Source organism: Budorcas taxicolor, chromosome 9 (assembly GCF_023091745.1).
Source record: "Budorcas taxicolor isolate Tak-1 chromosome 9, Takin1.1, whole genome shotgun sequence".
Lineage (NCBI taxonomy): Eukaryota > Metazoa > Chordata > Mammalia > Artiodactyla > Bovidae > Budorcas > Budorcas taxicolor.
Window position 1 is genome coordinate 80,289,310 of NC_068918.1, and position 19,142 is coordinate 80,308,451.

Consider the following 19,142-nt stretch of genomic DNA (forward strand, 5'->3'; position numbering starts at 1 on the left):
TTCAACTTTGAATCAGGTGGCCTTGTTGAAATATTAGCATCCTTCCGCAGATATGAGTTTTTTTATTTATTTTTTAAAGTGATACATGTATATGGACATAAGTCTGTTGTTAGTTGTATGTGTTAGAAAGTAAGTAGAGTGATTGACCCTGTTAGGATATTGTGACCAGTTTCAAGCTTCAGATCATAAGGAAAGAGGCTTATTTGAGACAGACTATGTTCCTAGTCAAAACTGATTAGCTGAAAAATACCATTGACTCAGAGATAGGAAAACCTAATTCTAAAACCAAAGAACGTGGAATTTGGTATGTTGGTCCAGCTAAAGGAGTGGTTTTCATTTGATCCATGGTATCCAATTCAACTGTCCTTTCCTATTTATTCATCTGAGAAATCTTAGCTGAGAGTGGCATCCTTTTTTTTTTTTGCTAGTGAGGTTGGCTGTTGCATGAGTCACTCCAGGTCATCCAGATGGAAACTATGGTTCAGCCTGAATTAGCACCCTGACTCGTCCCAGCCTCTTCAGCAGTCAAATCTAAGCACTTGATCTCCAGCCTATAACACCTGATGCTTGACAATGGGGCATCAGGTGCACGGTTTAGATGCCCTTAACCTTGACCTTAGCCCCCCAACCCCAGGCCCACCTCCTGCTGGAGACCTTATTCTCACACAGAAATCACAGCTGCCTTGAAGCCCTGGATCTGATTTTAGATTTAGCTTCTTACACCCTTCGATACGGTCTTAAGTTTCCCAGTAGCTGAACTAGAGTCTTTGTTGATCCCCATTTGGGGAGAATTGGCACCTGCTTGTCTTTTGAGGTGTTTTGCTGATGAATGTCAATCCCTTCCCACCTCCCCTGACAATTTTCCACTTCTCCCCACCAGTGCTTGTAACCTGTATTGCTTAATGGTTCTGATAGTAATCATTCTCCCTTATCAACTGATAAATGGAAATCTGTACCGTTACACTAGGCAAGGACTGAATTGCAGGATGAAGTTGCGTGAAAAATAATGGCGTCTCTACTAAGGAAGTGATTACCGCGCCATTCAAGTTTCAGGTTCCACTCGCGTGCATTGTGCTTTTCATTTGAGTCGTTTGTCCTGTTGGTTGAAGGGTCCAGAGCCCACAATGGCTCTTTATTAGAGAAGAGTTCTGGGAGCAGTGCCACTCGGCTGCACCGTGCCAGGTCCCGAACCTGCTCCTTCTTCGCTGGAGGGCTGGCACACGCCGTCCGCTCTCGTGTGGACAATCTGTTAATTTCAGGGAAGGCAGGCCTATAAAGTTCTGGGACTTTTTTTGCCTACTTTTACCAGGAAATAATACCCTGGACAGGAAGTGAAATTAGCCAGAGTGATATAATCAATGGAAGTAGATGCTCTGACCTTGGTGATCAAAAATATTTCCTTCAGATACGTATCTTATTTTCCTGCATTACTGGTCTGTGCCTGTGAGAGGGTGTATTTTTTTTTTCATATTATATAATAGAAAAGGGGGAACTTTTGCCATCAAAATATTGGATTTATAAGCCTGAGTCTTTTAAATCCCAGAGGGAAAAACTTTCAGCCCTCACAAGAAAGTCTTTTATGAAAAGACTGGCACTGGCATCTTGAAAACAGTACTTCTTGCCACAGAATTTGGACCTTCACCTGCTGCCTCCTGACACCAGTTAAACTTGCCGGCTCCATCCTTGTTCCTTCACCTCTTTCTCAGGATATTCTGTGAGCTGCCTTGCACCGGGAGGGCTGGAATGCTGTTTTGGAGAAACAAGGCACCATCTCAGTGACAGTTTATAGTTGTCTTTTTTTGTGAGACGCCAGTAGCTCTTCTTTTCTCAAGAGCAGTACTGCTGGCTCATGGGCTGTAGCAAAACAGAAGCTGTCTCTCAACCTGGGAAAAGTGAAATCATTCTTTCCACCCCCAAAGTGGTTTCTGTTTTGGAAAAGTGGATCTGCCTGCTGAGCACAGCTCCCGACGTCTCATATTGTTCCTGAAAAAAAAACAGAATCGAAAAGGACTTGACTCCAAAACACAGTGGTGTGGCACTCCGGGCCTTTTTCAGAGCAGTGACTAGTGATATGAGGGTCACCACGATCAACACCTTTTTCCAGCCACTGGAGGTGTGGACTTTTCTTAAAACCCAACCAAGCCATAGCTCTGATCAGGGGCCATTCTTCACCTGTTCTGAGACAAACTACAAAGTGGCGCTAATTCCTGGACTCTCTGACAGAAGGCAAGCTAGAAATGATTCAGGAGAACTGTGCTAGAAGATGCTTTCCTGATACTTGGGAAACAAAACCTCAGTGTGTAGAGAAACCTGGTGTTTCGTGTTGAGCCCCTGTCACTAAAGTCTGAGGAGGGTGTGTTTACATTGGCCTTGACTTTGGCACAGAGGCACATGGGGAGTTGAATGGTTGTTATGAGGACCTGCTAGGAATGTGTTTCTGGAAGCCTTGAGGAGGTCTCCCAGGTGCCAACGTTTCCATGGGAAGGCCTCTTCACAGCTATTTGGGAGTGGGAGATTTTCATCTTTTCTGCGACAGAAGAATTTATTACTTTGCTTGCAAAAGTCTCCAGTCATCTACAGGACAAGCACTGTTTTTCCACCCTCCACCAAAGGACAGAGGCCTCCCTGGTTAATCTGAAGATGTCTTCGCCCAATCAGTACTAGGGTCAAGGGATTCTGAGAGCTGGCTGGACAGGGTTCAAGGTAGGACAAATGCAAACAGGGCAGATGAACTCAGAGTAAAAGGCTGTTAAGGGCGCAGCAGTGGAAGAGGAGGACGGAGCTGGAGCTACAGCGGGGAGGAGGTTCTGGGCCCATTTACAGTATTCCTGCTATCCAGTGGGACTTTAGTTCTTCTTTGTAATTCCAGTATTTCAAATTCTTCAAGCCCAATTCAGATCTCACCTCATTTAGGAAATCTTGCTATGACCCGTCCGTAATGAGTTTTTCTTCTCTAGACTGTTTTAGTTCTTAAAGCTAATACCTCACACTCTACCTCACACCTCAGTTGGTTGGCTGATTTCATTCATTGATTCAGTCATTTCATTCATTTATTCAAGAACTCATCAGTGATGGAATTCCCACTGTGAACTTTACACCAAGTATACGAAGATGTATAGAGCTTCTCTGGTAGCTCAGTTGGTAAAGGATCTGCCTGCAATGCCTGAGATGGGGTTTGATTCCCTGGGTTGGGAAGATCCCCTAGAAGAGGGAATGGCAACCCACTCCAGTGTTCTTGCCTGGAGAATCCCACGGACAGAGGAGCCTGGTGGGCCACAAGAGTTGGACAGGACTTAGCAGCTACACCACCACCAAAAGAAAATGAATGACATGTTTTTTTTGGTTTTGGTTTTCCAGTTTTTTTTTTTAAACCCAGGTGGAGTCTTTACGCCTGTGTCCTAATTTCTCTATAAACCATTAATGCTTTTTTGTATTCCTCAGAGCCTGTGAACTGCCAACAAGTATTATACCATCTAGTCACTTAATAGACGCTTGTTTGTTGGGTGTGACCAGAGGCACCTAAAAAGTTCCCATTTTTCCTGTGCTGTGCCCACCACGGTGAAACATGTCATCCTTTTCAGTCTATTAAAGATCTAGATAATGGGGAAAATAATGTCTGTCTCCTGAGGTTATTGTGAGATCTGGGGGAAACTGTGTATAAAGTGTGTAATGCAGGGACTCCCCTGGTGGTCTGGGAGTTGAGAGTCCACCTCCCAATGCAGGGGATACAGGTTCGATCCCTGGTGGGGGAACTAGGACTCCACATGCTGCAGAGCAGCTAAGTCCATGCCACAACTAGAGAAGCCCGTGTGCAGCAGCGAAGACCCAGCACAGCCTAAATAAACAGAAAGTGTGTGATCACTTCCTGGAACATAGTAGGCCTTCAGTCAGTGACAATTGTCATCATCACTTATGAGAATCTCTGACTTAAAAGGAGTCAGCTCATGCCCCTTTTCAACATAATTAAGTACTTTGGGGCTTCCCAGGTGGCACCAGTGGTAAAGAACCCGCCTGCCAATGCAGGAGACATAAGAAACAAGAATTCGATCCCTGGGTTGGGAAGATCCCTTGGAAGAGGGCTTGGCCAACCACTCCAGTATTGTTGCCTAGAGAATCCCATGGGTAGAGGTGCCTGGTGGGCTACAGTCCATAGCGTTGCAAAGAGACACAAGTGAAGTGACTTAGCATGCAGAAGTGCTTTTAGTTTAAAAGCCTCCCTCTCACTAGGCTTTAAAAAATATGCAAGGACAGGAGGGTAATGACAATAGAGTTTGCAGCTGTTCTGAGGCTTTGTTAATTGTGCTATTTAATTTTATTTAGAGAAATTTTAGAGCAAGATTTATCTGATAGATAATAATGAATTGTTATTTAATTTTGGCTAACCTTAATGAAAACTGGTGGTGTCCCTATTCCCTATCGGTTGACTGCTTCTTTGCATCCTCTCTCCCCACATATGTAATCTTCACAAAGTCTTCAGAACCCGCTCCCATTCAGAATACCACCTTTTTAGGGAATTTTTCAAGACTTGGAAAAATTCAAGAGTCAAAGCTCAATATGTATAAATCTACAGTCCCTGATAAATGTTGGATTTGGCTTTCAAATTCAATTTAATAATTCTTTCTATCCATTTTCTTAACTTTCTTCTGACCACCATTCTTTATATGTCTCAATAATTCTGAAGAGCCTCACCTACTTTGCTCCCTGGTAACTTTATCCAGCTGGCTCCCTGGAGGGCCTGTCAGACCCCTGACTCCAGCTCCTCTGCCTTCTCTATGTTATAGTGAATCTCTTTTCCTTTCCTGATGCACAAACTAACTCTTGTTACTCCAATTCTGTGTCTGCTGGATCCCCATGGTATCTTTGGCAGGCCTGTTGGTTACTCCTGGACAATCTCCTGCTGTAGAAACATACCCTTGATTACCTGCTCATACAAAACTGATCTTCAGACATTTCTCTTTCAATTGATGGAATATTAGAGAGCAGAAAAGAGTCAAAACCATAGGGACTTAAAACCCAAAGTGAAAAATTAAAGGAAAGTGAAAAAGCCAAAAAGGAAGAATTATGACAACATCTCTAAAGTGTGTATCTTGGTGTTCATCTAAAAAAAAAGGGTGTGGAATATCACACAAATGCATATATGGTAAGCATAAACTTAAGAATGGTACCAGCTCTTGTGTGTCACTCAGTTCTTTGTTAATATGGCACATCTTGTCGTCTTGATGACGTTATGAAACATCTGGTGCTGAAGTTGATGACATTTGCTTTGTGTATGTTCCGTTCACCAGAGGCTGCGCTCTGCTCAAAGAAGCATTCATAATCATGATTAATTACAACAGGCTGCCATCACAAAGAATACTTCCTCTTTCCAGACCCGAATACTCTGCACTCCTTCTGTGAATTATTAGACATTAGGACACTTAAGAAACATACTGACTGTAAATATTAAGGATCATTATTTCTTAACTGTTAAAGTTCTCCGATAGGAACAAGCCTTGGAATCTCATATAGACGCATTGTCAGGTACGCCCATTGCTGTCACAGTGGAGAAGATTTGATTGTATTGTCTCTTGAGTTCTTTGTAATGTGAAACTTCCTGTCCAGGGAGCCCGCCTATTGTCTTGTCATAATTTTGAGATAAATGGCTCTTTATAGTTATTAAGTTGTTCACCGTCTTCTTGCTGGCTGATGGATTCTGTTGGCAGTAGATTCAACTCTTGAGCCTTTCCTTGCTCCCACCTTCTGGTGTGGCCTTAAGCCTCATGGTCTCGGTTAATTTCTTTCTTTTTTTTTTACACTGTTTATTCTTATTTATTTATTTGGCTGCACAAGGCCTTAGTTGCAGCCTGCAAGATCTTCAGCATGCGGATGCTTAGTTGCAACATGTAGGATCTGATCAGGGATGGAACCTGGGTCCCCTACATTGGGAGCATGTGTCTTACCCACTGGACCAGCAGGGAAGTCCCTGCCTGCATTAATTTCTTGAACACTTTGTGTGCCATGGACTTTGTCTTAGAAAGGCTAGTCATTCAAGAGAAGCAACGCTGCCACTTAGCAGATAAAGGAAAGCCACTTCCCTGAGACATATCTATACAATGGAAATAATGATACTAACAGACAGGAGTGCTGTGACTATTGAAACTATGCCTGCCTGGCACATCTTAGGTCAGTTTGTAGACTCTCCAAATACAAAAACTCTAACCATGTTGTTCTTCAGCTCAGTCGTTCAGTTGTCCCTGACTCTTTGCAACCCCATGGACTGCAGCATACCAAGCTTCCCTGTCCATCACCAATGCCTGGTGCAAGCTCAGACTCATGTCCACCGAGTTGGTGATGCCATCTAACCATCTCATCCTCCCTTTTTCCCTTCTCCTCGTGCATTCAATCTTTCTCAGCATAAGGGTCTTTTCAAATGAGTCAGTACTTCACATCCTGTGGCCAAAGTGTTGGAGCTTCAGCTTCAGCATCAGTCCTTCCAATGACTATTCAGGACTGATTTTCTTCAGGATTCACTGGTTGGATCTCCTTGCAGTCCAAGGGACTCTCAAGAGTCTTCTCCATCAGCACTGTTCAAAAGCATCAATTCTACAGTGCTCAGCTTTCTTTATGGTCCAACTTTCACATCCATACATGACTACTGGAAAAACCCTAGCTTTGACTACATGGACCTTTGTTGTCAAAGTAATGTCTTTGCTTTTTAATATGCTGTCTAGGCTGATCATAGCTTTTCTTCCAAGGAGCAAGTGTCTTTTAATTTCATGACTCAGTCACCATCTGCAGTGATTTTGGAGCCCAAGAAAATAGTCTGTCATTGTTTCCATTTTTTTTCTCCATGAAGTGATGGGACCGAATGCCATGATCTTAGTTTTTTAAATGTTGAGTTTTAAGTCAGCCTTTTCACTCTCCTCTTTCACTTTCATCAGGAGACTCTTCACTTCCTCTTCACTTTCTGCCATAAGGGTGGTGTAATCTGCATATCTGAGGTTATGGATATTTCTTCTGGCAATCTTGATTCCACCTTGTGCTTCATCCAGCTTGGCATTTTGCATGATGTATTCTGCATATAAGTTAAAGAAGCAGGGTGACAATATACATCTTGACACACTCCTTTTCTGATTTGGAACCAGTCTGTTGTTCCACGTCCAGTTCTAACTGTTGCTTCTTGACCTGCATACAGATTTTTCCGGAGGCACATAAGGTGGTCTGGTATTCCCATCTCTTGAAGAATTTTCCAGTTTGTTGTGATCCACACAGTCAAAGGCTTTGGCATAGTCAATGAAGTAGAAATAGATGTTTTTCTGGAGTTCTTTTGCTTTTTCTATGATCCTACAGATGTTAGCAATTTGATCTCTGGTTCCTCTGCCTTTTCTAAATCCAGCTTGAACATCTGGAAGTTCTCAGTTCATGTACTGTTGAAGCCTGGCTTGGAGAATTTTGAGCATTACTTTGCTACCATGTGAGATGAGTGCAATTGTGTGGTAGTTTGAGCATTCTTTGGCATTGCCTTTCTTTGAGATTGGAATGAAAACTCACCTTTTTCAGTCCTGTGGCCACTGCTGATTTTTCCAAATTTGCTGGCATATTGAGTGCAGCACTTTCATAGCATCATCTTTTGGATTTGAAACAGCTCAACTGGAATTCCATCACCTCCACTAGCGTTGTTTGTAGTGATGCTTCCTAAGGCCTACTTGACTTTACATTCCAGGATGTCTGTCTTTAGGTGAGTAATCACACCATCGTGCTTATCTAGGTCATTAAGATATTTTTTGTATATTTCTGCTGTGTTTTCTTGTCACCTCTTCTTAATATCTTCTACTTCTGTTAGGACCATACCATTTCTGTCCTTTTTTGTGCCCATCTTTTCATGAAATGTTCCCTTGGTATCTCTAATGGCACACAATTTTAAAAGGCTAAGAGGCAGTTTAGTACCTTTGAGAATCCACCTTTAATTCTCAGAGGTGTGTGGAAATTAGTTTGAAAACTACTGCTATAGGTGAAAAATGTTACCTGATTAAACTGGTTCTCTAGTATATTTTAAAATAAACCATTTTGCAAACCATGAGGGAAACTGCTCAAAAGGGTGCTCAGCCCTGGGGTCAGGGATTGTGGGCCTGTGTTTCACACACTGGTTTGGGCAGGGGACACGGGCAGTTAACAGATCATTTCCATGTCAGGAGAAAAGGGGATGTCATGATGAAAGGAAGCAGAGTGATACAGAGACAGACAGCAGGGTCCTTACCTGAGAAGGAGTCCAGCTTTAGCTTGAGTTGGACTTGGCTAGAGGCAGAAGAAAGGCATGGGGGGTAGGGGGAGTTCTGGCTGCATCATTAAACTAACATGAAACCACTGGACTGCTCTTCCCTGGTTGCCTCAACTATAAAATATATCTAATAATTCCAGGAGCTTCCCTGGAGGTCCAGTGGCTAAGATTCTGCACTCCCAATGCAAAGGGCCCAGGTTCAAGCCCTGGTCAGAGACCTAGATCCTTCCTGCTGCAACTGAGAGTTAGTATGCTGCAACTAAGACCCAGTACAGCCATATAAATAAATATTTTTTAAAAGGCAGAGTAATTCTAAGCAGTCCTATTAACCCTATAGGTTTGTTATGATGTAACAAGATAGCTTTAAAACATGAGCTAATATCATCATTACTAATATTATCTGTTACTTTTAATAAGGAAAATATTATGTAACCTAATACTGTACAGCGATTTTGGCGTTCAGGATCTCCCTGTTCTAATCATAGGATGAGAATTACACTCAGGCCCTATATTTGGAAGGGCCTTAAGTGTCCTCTGTCTGCCCTCATGCCTGGAACACTGAACTGTAAATCTAAAAGTGTGTCAACACTTGAAGTGAGGGAAACCATGAGGAAACAACAATAAGCCCCCACTAATTTATTGAGCTCAGAGGGAAAACGCAATATTGTTTTTTAACGGAGTTTTCTTTCCTTACATGTTACTCACTGAACAAGTAAAAGCCAAAATGGAATATATATGTTTCCTTAAATCTTTTCATGGAAATCCAGACTGCAAAGTTTTCAGTCTAAACCAGACATCCCTACACTTAGTTGGAAGACCTACCTCTGGGCCTTGGCTTTCATGCATGGGCCCATGGTTACATCCACCTGCTTCACTTGGTTTGAAAGAAAGATGGAAAAACAAACTCTCTGCCTCTTCTTTGGAGTCCTGGTCCTTGAACACTGCATCAGCCTCAGCTTTCTTCAGTGATTTCCTGCAGGGAGTGGATGGCTACTCTTTCCTGCAGGGAGTGGATGGCTATGCTTTCCTGCAGGGAGTGGATGGCTGCTTTTGTATGTTGGGGTAGCTTGAGGGTTGCCTCAGTTCTAATTTCTCTGAGTTTTTAACTTTATATATACTTTTCTTTCCATTTTTCTTCTAATGAAAGAAAGACAGAGATCTCCTGGAGATGGAAATGGCAACCAACTCTAGTATTGTTGCCTAGGGAATTCCATGGACAGAGGAGCATGGCAGGCTACAGTACACGGGCTCCCAAGGAGTCATACATGGCTGAGCGACTAACATGTTCACTTTCATTGATTTGTAAGCTACTATATCTTAGGGTCTGCCCAGGTGGCGCTAGTGGTAAACAATCTGCCTGCCAATGCAGAAGTAAGAGATGTGGTTTTGATTCCTGGGTTGGGAAGATCCTTTGAAGGAGGGTATGGGAACTCATTCCAGTATTTTTGCCTGGACAATCTCATGGACAGAGGAGCCTGACAGGCTATAGTTCTTAGGGTCGCACAGAGGCGCAGAGTCAGAAACAACTGAAGTGACTTAGCACCACACATATACTAGCTTGCATTTCTCTGGTAGATAAGCGGTAAAGAAGCTTCCTGCCAATGCAGGAAATGAAAGACCGATCCGTGGGTGAGGAAGATCCTTTTAGTTCAGTTCAGCCGCTGAGGCATGTCTGACTCTTTGCAAGCCGGTGGACTGTAGCACACCAGGCTTCCCTGCCCATCACCAACTCCCAGAGCTTGTGCAAACTCATGTCCATTGAGTCAGTGATGCCATCCAGCCATCTCTTCCTCTCTTGTCCCCTTATCCTTCTGCCTTCAGTCTTTCCCAGCATCAGGGTCTTTTCCATTAAGTCAGTTCTTCACACCCCATGGCCAAAGTGTAGGAACTTCAGCTTCAGCATCAGTCCTTCCAATGACTATTCAGGACTGATTTTCTTCAGGATTGACTGGTTGGATCTCCTTGCAGTCCAAGGAACTCTCAAGAGTCTTCTGCAACACCACAGTTCAAAAGCATCAATTCTACAGTGCTCAGCTTTCTTTATGGTCCAACTTTCACATCCATACATGACTGCTGGAGAAACCCTAGTTTTGACGAGATGGACCTTTGTTGGCAAAGTAATGTCTTTGCTTTTTAATATGCTGTCTAAGTTGGTCATAGCTTTTCTTCCAAGGAGCAAGCTTCTTTTAGTTTCATGGCTGTGGTCACCATCTGCAGTGATTTTGCAGCCCAAGAAAATAAAGTCTATCCTGTTTCCACTGTTTCCTCATATATTTGCCATGAAGTGATGGGACCGAATGCCATGATCTTAGTTTTTTGAATCTTGAGTTTAAGCCACATTTTTCACTCTCATCAAGAGGCTCTTTAGTTCTTCTTCACTTTCTGACATAAGGGTGGTGTCATCTGCATATCTGAAGTTACTGATATTTCTCCCAGCAATCTTGATTCTAGCTTGTGCTTCATCCAACCTGGCATTTCACATGATGTACTCTGCATATGAGTTAAATAAGCAGGGTGACAATATACAGCCTTGACGTACTCCTTTCCCTATTTGGAACCGGTCTGTTGTATGATGTCCAGTTGACTTGTATAAAGATTTCTCAAGAGGCAGGTCAGGTGGTCTGATACTCCCATCTCTAAGAATTTTCCACTGTGATCACTACAGTCAAAGGCTTTGGCATAGTCAATAAAGCAGAAATAGATGTTTTTGTAGACCTTTCTTGCTTTTTCTGTGATCTAACAGATGTTGACAATTTGATCTCTGGTTCCTCTGCCTTATCTAAATCCAGCTTGAACATCTGAAAGTTCACAGTTCACATACTTGTTGAAGCCTGGGTTGGAGAATTTTGAGCATTACTTTGCTACCGTGTGAGATGAGTGCAACTGTGTGGTAGTTTGAACATTCTTTGGCATTGCCTTTCTTTGGGATTGGAATGAAAACTGACCTTTTCCAGTCCTGTGGCCACTGCTGAGTTTTCCAAATTTGCTGGCATATTGAGTGCAGCACTTTCACAGCATCATCTTTTAGGATTTGAAATAGCTCAGCTGGAATTCTATCACCTCTGCTAGCTTTCTGAGTAGTGATGCTTCCTAAGGCCCACTCGACATTACATTCCAGGATGTCTGACTTTAGGTGAACGATCACACCATCGTGGTTATCTGGGTCATGAAGATCTTTTTTGTACAGTTCTTCTGTGTATTCTTGCCACCTCTTCTTAATCTTCTACTTCTGTTAGGTCCATACCATTTCTGTCCTTTATTGAGCCCATCTTTGCATGACATGTTCCCTTGGTATCTCTAATTTTCTTGATGAGATTTCTAGTCTTTCCCATTCTATTGTTTTCCACTATTTCTTTGCATTGATTGCTGAGGAAGGCTTTCTTATTTCTGCTTGCTATTCTTTGGAACTCTGCATTCAGATGGGTAGGTATATCTTTCCTTTTTACCTTTGCCGTTAGCTTCTCTTCTTTTCTTGGCTATTTGTAAGGCCTCCTCAGACAATCCGTTTGCCTTTTTGCATTTCTTTTTCTTGGGGATGGTCTTGATCCCTGTCTCCTATACAATGTCATGAACCTCTGTCCATAGTTCTTCAGGCACTCTGTCTATCAGATCTAATCCCTTGAATCTATTTCTCACTTCCACTGTATAATCGGAAGGGATTTTATTTGGGTCATAACTGAATGGTCTAGTGGTTTTCCCTACTTTCTTCAAGTTGGTATTTGACCATAAGGGGTTCATGATCTGAGCCACAGTCAGCTCCCTATCTTGTTTTTGCTAACTGTATAGAGCTTCTCCATCATTGGCCGCAAAGAATATGATCAATCTGATTTCGGTGTTGACCATCTGGTGATGTCCATGTGTAGAGTCTTCTCTTGTGTTGTTGGAAGAGGGTGTTCGCTATAACCAGTGTGTTCTCTTGGCAAAACTCTGTTAGCCTTCCCTGCTTCATTTTGTACTCCAAGGCCAAACTTCCTTGTTATTCCAGGTACCTCTTGACTTCCTACTTTTGCATTCCAGTCCTCTATGATGAAAAGGACATCTTTTTCGGTATTAGTTCTGGAAAGTCTTGTAGATCTTCATAGAACCATTCAGCTTCTTTGGCATTAGTAAAAGAGTATAAGGTTCATTAAATCTTTTCATACATATTGCCTACTGCCCCGAAAGCTTTATTAAATTACACATATGCAGAGTACATCATGAGAAACGCTGGACTGGAAGACACACAAGTTGGAATCAAGATTGCCAGGAGAAATATCAATAACCTCAGATATGCAGATGACACCACCCTTATGGCAGAAAGGGAAGAGGAACTAAAAAGCCTCTTGATGAAAGTGAAAGTGGAGAGTGAAAAAGTTGGCCTAAAGCTCAGCATTCAGAAAACGAACATCATGGCATCCGGTCCCATCACTTCATTGGAAATAGATGGGGAAACAGTGGAAACAGTGTCAGACTTTATTTCTGGGGGCTCCAAAATCACTGCAGATGGTGATTGCAGCCATGAAATTAAAAGATGCTTACTCCTTGGAAGAAAAGTTATGACTAACCTCGATAGTATATTCAAAAGCAGAGATTACTTTGCTGACTAAGGTCCGTCTAGTCAAGGCTATGGTTTTTCCTGTGGTCATGTATGGATGTGAGAGTTGGGCTGTGAAGAAGGCTGAGCGCCGAAGAACTGATATTTTTGAACTGTGGTGTTGGAGAAGACTCTTGAGAGTCCCTTGGACTGCAAGGAAATCCAACCAGTCCATTCTGAAGGAGATCAGCCCTGGGATTTCTTTGGAAGGAATGATGCTAAAGCTGAAACTCCAGTACTTTGGCCACCTCATGTGAAGAGTTGACTCATTGGAAAAGACTCGGATGCTGGGAGGAATTGGGGCAGGAGGAGAAGGGGACAACAGAGGATGAAATGGCTGGATGGCATCACTGACTCAATGGACGTGAATCTGAGTGAACTCCAGGAGTTGGTGATGGACAGGGAGGCCTGGCGTGCTGCGATTCATGGCGTCGCAAAGAGTCAGACACGACTGAGCGACTGAACTGAACTGAACCTTATCATGTATGCAGAAGACAGAAGTGGAGTATCTCCTGGAACAGCAAAGACAGTAGACAGCTTCCTCCCCCCAAGCTACTGCCCTCAGCTGTGAAGACCCCCAGGCAGGAGTTTCTACACAGAGCATATTGCTGTTACTGCTAAGTCGCTTCAGTTGTGTCCAACTCTGTGCGACCCCATAGACGGCAGCCCACCAGGCTCTCCCATCCCTGGGATTCTCTAAGCAATAACACTGGGTTGCCATTTCCTTCTCCAATGCATGAAAAGTGAAAGTGAAGTCACTCAGTTGTGTCTGACTCTTAGCAACCCCATGGACTGCAGCCCACCAGGCTCCTCCGTCCATGGGATTTTCCAGGCAAGAGCACTGGAGTGGGTTGCCATTGCCTTCTCCATACAGAGCATATTATAAACGTCATATTGAAACATCATATTGGAAACACCCCAAGCTCACTCTTTTTGAAGCAATTTATTGTTTTCAGAGAATGTTGTCATATTTTAGGATCTGTTGTGTATGTAGTTGTTTGTTATGTCATTTTTCAATTTTATGACTTGCACAGACACTGTGCTGGTGAACTGCTCTTATTCCAGGCAATCAGGATGCACAGAGGGCTGGCATTGAGTTTCTTACCTTCTGTCTTTGATCCCTTTGCCACTGTTTTTATTGAGGGATATTTACAAATAGAAAGCCAAGAGGTTGAATGGCTGTAAGTTTAACCTCCCTTTAAAATCTCATCTCTGGAAGGAGAACCTGGCTCTCCCAAAGATTTCATGTGCTCTGGGTTCTGGGTTTGTGTGATTGACATGACCTTTCCTTGTCAATAACCAGCTTGGATGAACAGCTTACCATGTGACCCCATGGCTGCTCTGTACTTAGTTGCTCAATTGTGTCTGACTCTTTGCAACTCCATGGACTATAGCCTGTCAGGCTCCTCTGTCTATGGAGATTTTCCAAGTAAGAATACAGAGTGGGTTTCCATGCCCTCCTCCAGGGGATCTTCCCAACCCAGGGATCAAACCCAGGTCTCCCGCATTGCAGGCAGTTTCTTTACCATCTGAGCCCCCAGGAAAGCCCCTCTAGCTGTGCCCTTCCTTAGTGATCAAGAAACTGCTGGTTCCAAGAATGCCCTGTCTGATCTCATGGATTCCAAGGACTAAGTGCAATCTAGTCTCCAGTTCTTAAAACTGGAAGCAGTCAGACAATGGGCTGTTGGACAAAGGAACTAAGCATGACTGACAGGAGGGGGCACTGGCAGCAACAATTTGTTTATTCTTTAAAATTGGCAGCAACAGTACTGATAAATTCAATCCAGAATGCAAAATTCATCTTCATCTAGACGGTGAAGCATCTGCTCTTACTTACTTTTGGTAGAGCAGATGTTACTCTTTGAGTGAGAGAATATAATCTTCACACTCAGTGAAAGCCAGGCACTCAGCTCCTTCTAGTAATACCTTAATGCTCTGCTTCCTTCGCAATTCAGCTTGCCAATCCTGGAGGAAGGTGGGTTACCAGTCTTTTGAGGCTGATCTTTTTTTGTATATAGATAAGTAACTCAGGTTACTGATGACATGTTGGAAGTATTTCCAACTAAGAAATTTTTTTCTCAGACGCTTTAGTAACAAATTTGTTAGTTCCATTTTCTGCCAAAATGGCAAACTTTGAAGTTTCAGAAACGTGAACAGCCTTACAGATGATAGAAATATTATGAAAATAGTAACAAGGAATATCTCTACAGCAAGCTCCTTAGTCCTTGGAATATCCATTCTTCAGCTTGGGTTTCCCTCTTATCAGTCCAGGCATTGACAAAGCTTGTGAAATAATGGAAGTGAAAGACACTTTGATTTTGTATTTGCAATAGCATTTTCTTTCACCAGATTATGAAAGGCATGCATGCCCAAGGCAGGGAACTTCGAAAATACAGAAAAGCCACCAAGAAAAATGATCTCCCAAGTAATCAGTTTCACCACACAAAGGTGAGCGTTGTTAACATCTTGATAAACATTCTTAATTAAAGAGGCAGAGGCCTCAGTCCATTAGCACCTCTGCTCCGCCATCTTGGACCTAATGTTAGGAAATTCTGGAGTGCTCCTAAATCAACCCAGGGAAATTGTTAGTTTTCTCAAATGTCTCTGGAGGCTAGACTATTGTTGGCAGTCATTTCCCATTTCTCACAAACTGGAAGTTAGGATATTCTTTGTGTAGCCTTTGACCACTGGCCGGGAATGAGGGATATTGGAGTGTTAGTTCCAGCTTTGCCATTTATACCCACAGGGTGACCTCTGGCAAGTCCAGCCTTACGTTCTATCTGAAAACCCTTCCAGCAACAGCATCCACTAGCCCCAGCTGCTTAATCTCTCTGAGCCTCTGTTTCCCAGCAAGTAAAATAATGAGTGGATCAGTAGGGGGCCTTTTTACATTAAAACTTTTTTTTTTTTTGGTCGTCCAGTGGTCAAGACTTCCCGGTTCCAACACAAAGGTCATGGGTTCCATCCCTGATCAGGGAACTAAGATCCCATATGCTGTGCAGTATGGGCCAAGATTAAAATATAGAAAGAAAAGAAAAAGAAATTTATTTAAAGAATAGCTATGTGACTATACTTCAATTTTAAAAATTAATTAAAAATTAATAAAAATATTTCTTTATTTAAAGAATGTCTCTATGTGTTTACCTGAGTCGCTTTGCTGTGCAGCAGAGATTGGCATAACATTGTAAATCAACTATACTTCAATTTTTAAAATTAATTAAAAATTAATAAAAATATTTCTTTATAAAATTTATTTTTTAGAGCAATTTTTGGTTCAGAGCAAAGCTGAGGGAAGAGTACAGAGATTCCCCATGTAGCCCCATCCCCACCCAACCCCCAGCTGCCTTCACCATCAAAATCCCCTACCAGAGATGTATCAGTGATTTGTTCGAATTGATAAACTTATGTTTACACACCGTTATCACCTGAAGCTTGTAGTTTAATTTAAGGGTCACTTGCACATGCATGTGCTTGGTGTTCTGCATTCTGTGGGTTTTGAAAAATGTAAAATGACATGTATCCTTCAGTACAGTATTGTACGGAGTAGTCTCCATATTGTATGATATTTAAGACATTGAGGACATTCTGCCCTAAAAATCCTCTGTGCTCTATTCATCCCACCCATTTCCATAACCCCTATAAACCGCTGATATTTTTTACTGTCTTCTTAGTTTCATCTTTTGCAGAATGTCATGTAGTTGGAATCATACATTAAGTAGTCTTTTCAGATTATCTTCTTACACGTACTAATGTGAATTTAAGATTCTTCTATGTCTTTTGATGCCTTGATAGCTCATTTCTTTATAGCCCTGAATAATCTTCCATTGTCTGGATTTACCACAGTTTATCCACTTACCTTCCCTGGTGGCTCAGAGGTTAAAGCGTCTGCCTGGAATGCAGGAGACCCAGGTTCGATCCCTGAGTCAAGAAGATCCCCTGGAGAAGGAAATGGCAACCCACTCCAGTATTCTTGCCTGGAGAATCCCATGGAGGAAGGAGCCTGGTAGACTACAGTCCATGGGGTCGCAAAGAGTTGGACACGACTGAGTGACTTCACTTGCAAATCCACTTACCTACTATAGGACATCTTGCCTCCAAGCTTTGGCAGTTAGAGTAATGGTGCCATAAATGTCCACGTGCAGGTTTTGTGTAGACATAAATGTTCAACTCATTTTGGTAACTATGAAGGCGCATGATTGCTGGCTTAAATACAAAGAGTATGTTTAGTAAAAATTTGCCAAGTTGTCTTCCAAAGTGGCTACACCATTGTTCATCTCTTCCAGCAACGAGTGAGAGTTTCTGCCACTCCGCATCCTCGCCAGCATTTGCTGTTGTCGGCATTTAGATTTTGGTCCTTCTAACAGGTGTGTAGGTGCATCTCACTGTTGTTCTCATCAATTCTCTACCTGATGCGAAGAGCTGACTCATCGGAAAAGACCCCGATGCTGGGAAAGATGGAGGGCAAGAAGAGAAGGGGGGCAACAGAGCATGAGATGGTTGGATGGCATCACCAACTCAATGGACATGAGTTTGAGCAAACTCCTGGAGATAGTGAAGGACAGGGAAGCCTGGCGTGCTGCAGTCCATGGGGTCGCAGAGTGTCGGACATGACTGAGCGACTGAAAAACAGCAACAACAATTGACGTATGATGCGAAGGATCTTTTTATTGGCCTATCTTCTATCTCTTCTTTGGTGAGGTCTCTGTTCAGGTCTTTTGCCCATTCTTTAATTGGGTCATTGATTTTCTCTTTCTTGAGTTTCAAGTTTTTGTTTATTTTGCTAAGAGTCCTCTAACAGATGTGTCTTTTGCAAATATTTTCTCCCAGTCTATGGCTTGTCTTCTCATGGTCCTGAGATCCGTGGTTTTTAAACCTTCTGCTCAAGCCTTGTGTGTCAGAAGGAGCCTCCGGTCACCAGAGGATGGGGGCGTGAATCAGAGAGGGAGAGGCTGAGGGACCAACCTCCAGTCTCCCCTTCCCCATTTCTTCTGCTTTAACCAGAGAGATTTGACTTCATTCAGTTTATATGTGAGGGTTTCACAGGAAATTCACTCTTTTAAAAGGATTTTGTTCCTCCAAATGGTGTGAAAAACCACGAAACTTAAATTAAATCCACAATTCTAGAATTCTGTGTCTCCTTTTTCACAATGTAATACATCCTTCCACAAGGCTCTGTTAAGGAGAAACAAGACAGACCTGTCACAGTCATGTGACACTTTTTCAACACAATTTTCATCTAATGCAGAGCTCTCTTGAAATGATGGAACTGATATATCTGAAGAATAGGTATCATCTACATGTCCACTTATCTTTCTGAAACAGTAATTTTGGACAGTAATTATCTTTTTCAAAATAATCAGTGAGAAGTGTCAGCCATTTCACCATTTTCATTCTGTGTCTAAGAAAAGGGGAGAGAATATATCTGCATCTCTGTGGCTCTGAAGATAAACATGCAAACCCAAACCAGAAGGGTTGGCCTTTACAATCACACAAGAAGGTGTCACTTCACAGTGCCCAGTGTAGATCATCACCAGATTTTTAAACAGTGCTGTTCAACTCAGAATGACAAGAACATGTGCATTCAACCAGCTGTATATTCTTAGATCATATATCATTTTTTGTGGCTTTGCGGTTAAGTCAGATGAATGTTTAATGATGTTTTATAAACATTTGTATTCACGCTAACCCTGTTTATTGCTTTGACAGAGGAGGGCGGCATGTTCTTTATTTTGTTTATGTATTGCCTTTGTTCCACAAAGGATTTGAAATGGACTACTGAATTTCATGTGATGCAAAATGAAGAGAGGGAAGTCGCTCAGTCGTGTCCAACTCTTCGCGACCGCATGGACTGCAGCCTACCAGGCTCCTCCGTCCATGGGATTTTCCAGGCAAGAGTACTGGAGTGGGGTGCCATCACCTTCTCCAGATGCAAAATGAGGAAGGCAGTAATTGACACAATCTGAAAAAAGGGAAAATAATGTGAAGAAAATAATAAATTCAGGAGTCAGATTAGCACACAGCAGTCCATCTGTACAGTTCCTAGGAGTGGGCCACATATTTGGCTCTCAGCTTCTTTCGCTAGGCCAAAGCAAAGAGAACACATTTCATTATAAGGTCTACCGACTTTTAATAAAAATAAAATAGACTTGTTGTTCAATGTAAAAACTCTCCTTTAGGCAAATCTCTACAAGGTCTATTTACTACAACCAGCACCTGATAAGGATGCTGCAGCTGAGAATTTGAGTGTCCTATTCTCTTGCCATGCCCTCCTCCAGAGGATCGCCCCAACCCAGGGATCGAACCCACGTCTCT

At 42.6% G+C, this 19,142-nt stretch overlaps 1 protein-coding gene and 1 non-coding gene across 3 annotated transcripts in view; both read left to right on the plus strand.

The window, feature by feature from the left end:
* The window catches only part of ESR1 (estrogen receptor 1), a 281,593-nt gene that overhangs the window by 244,132 nt on the left and 18,319 nt on the right, over positions 1-19,142 (plus strand). The window lies entirely within an intron of this gene.
* TRNAS-GGA (transfer RNA serine (anticodon GGA)) lies at positions 16,689-16,761 on the plus strand. Its single transcript has one exon. It is a non-coding gene; the product is annotated as a tRNA-Ser (tRNA).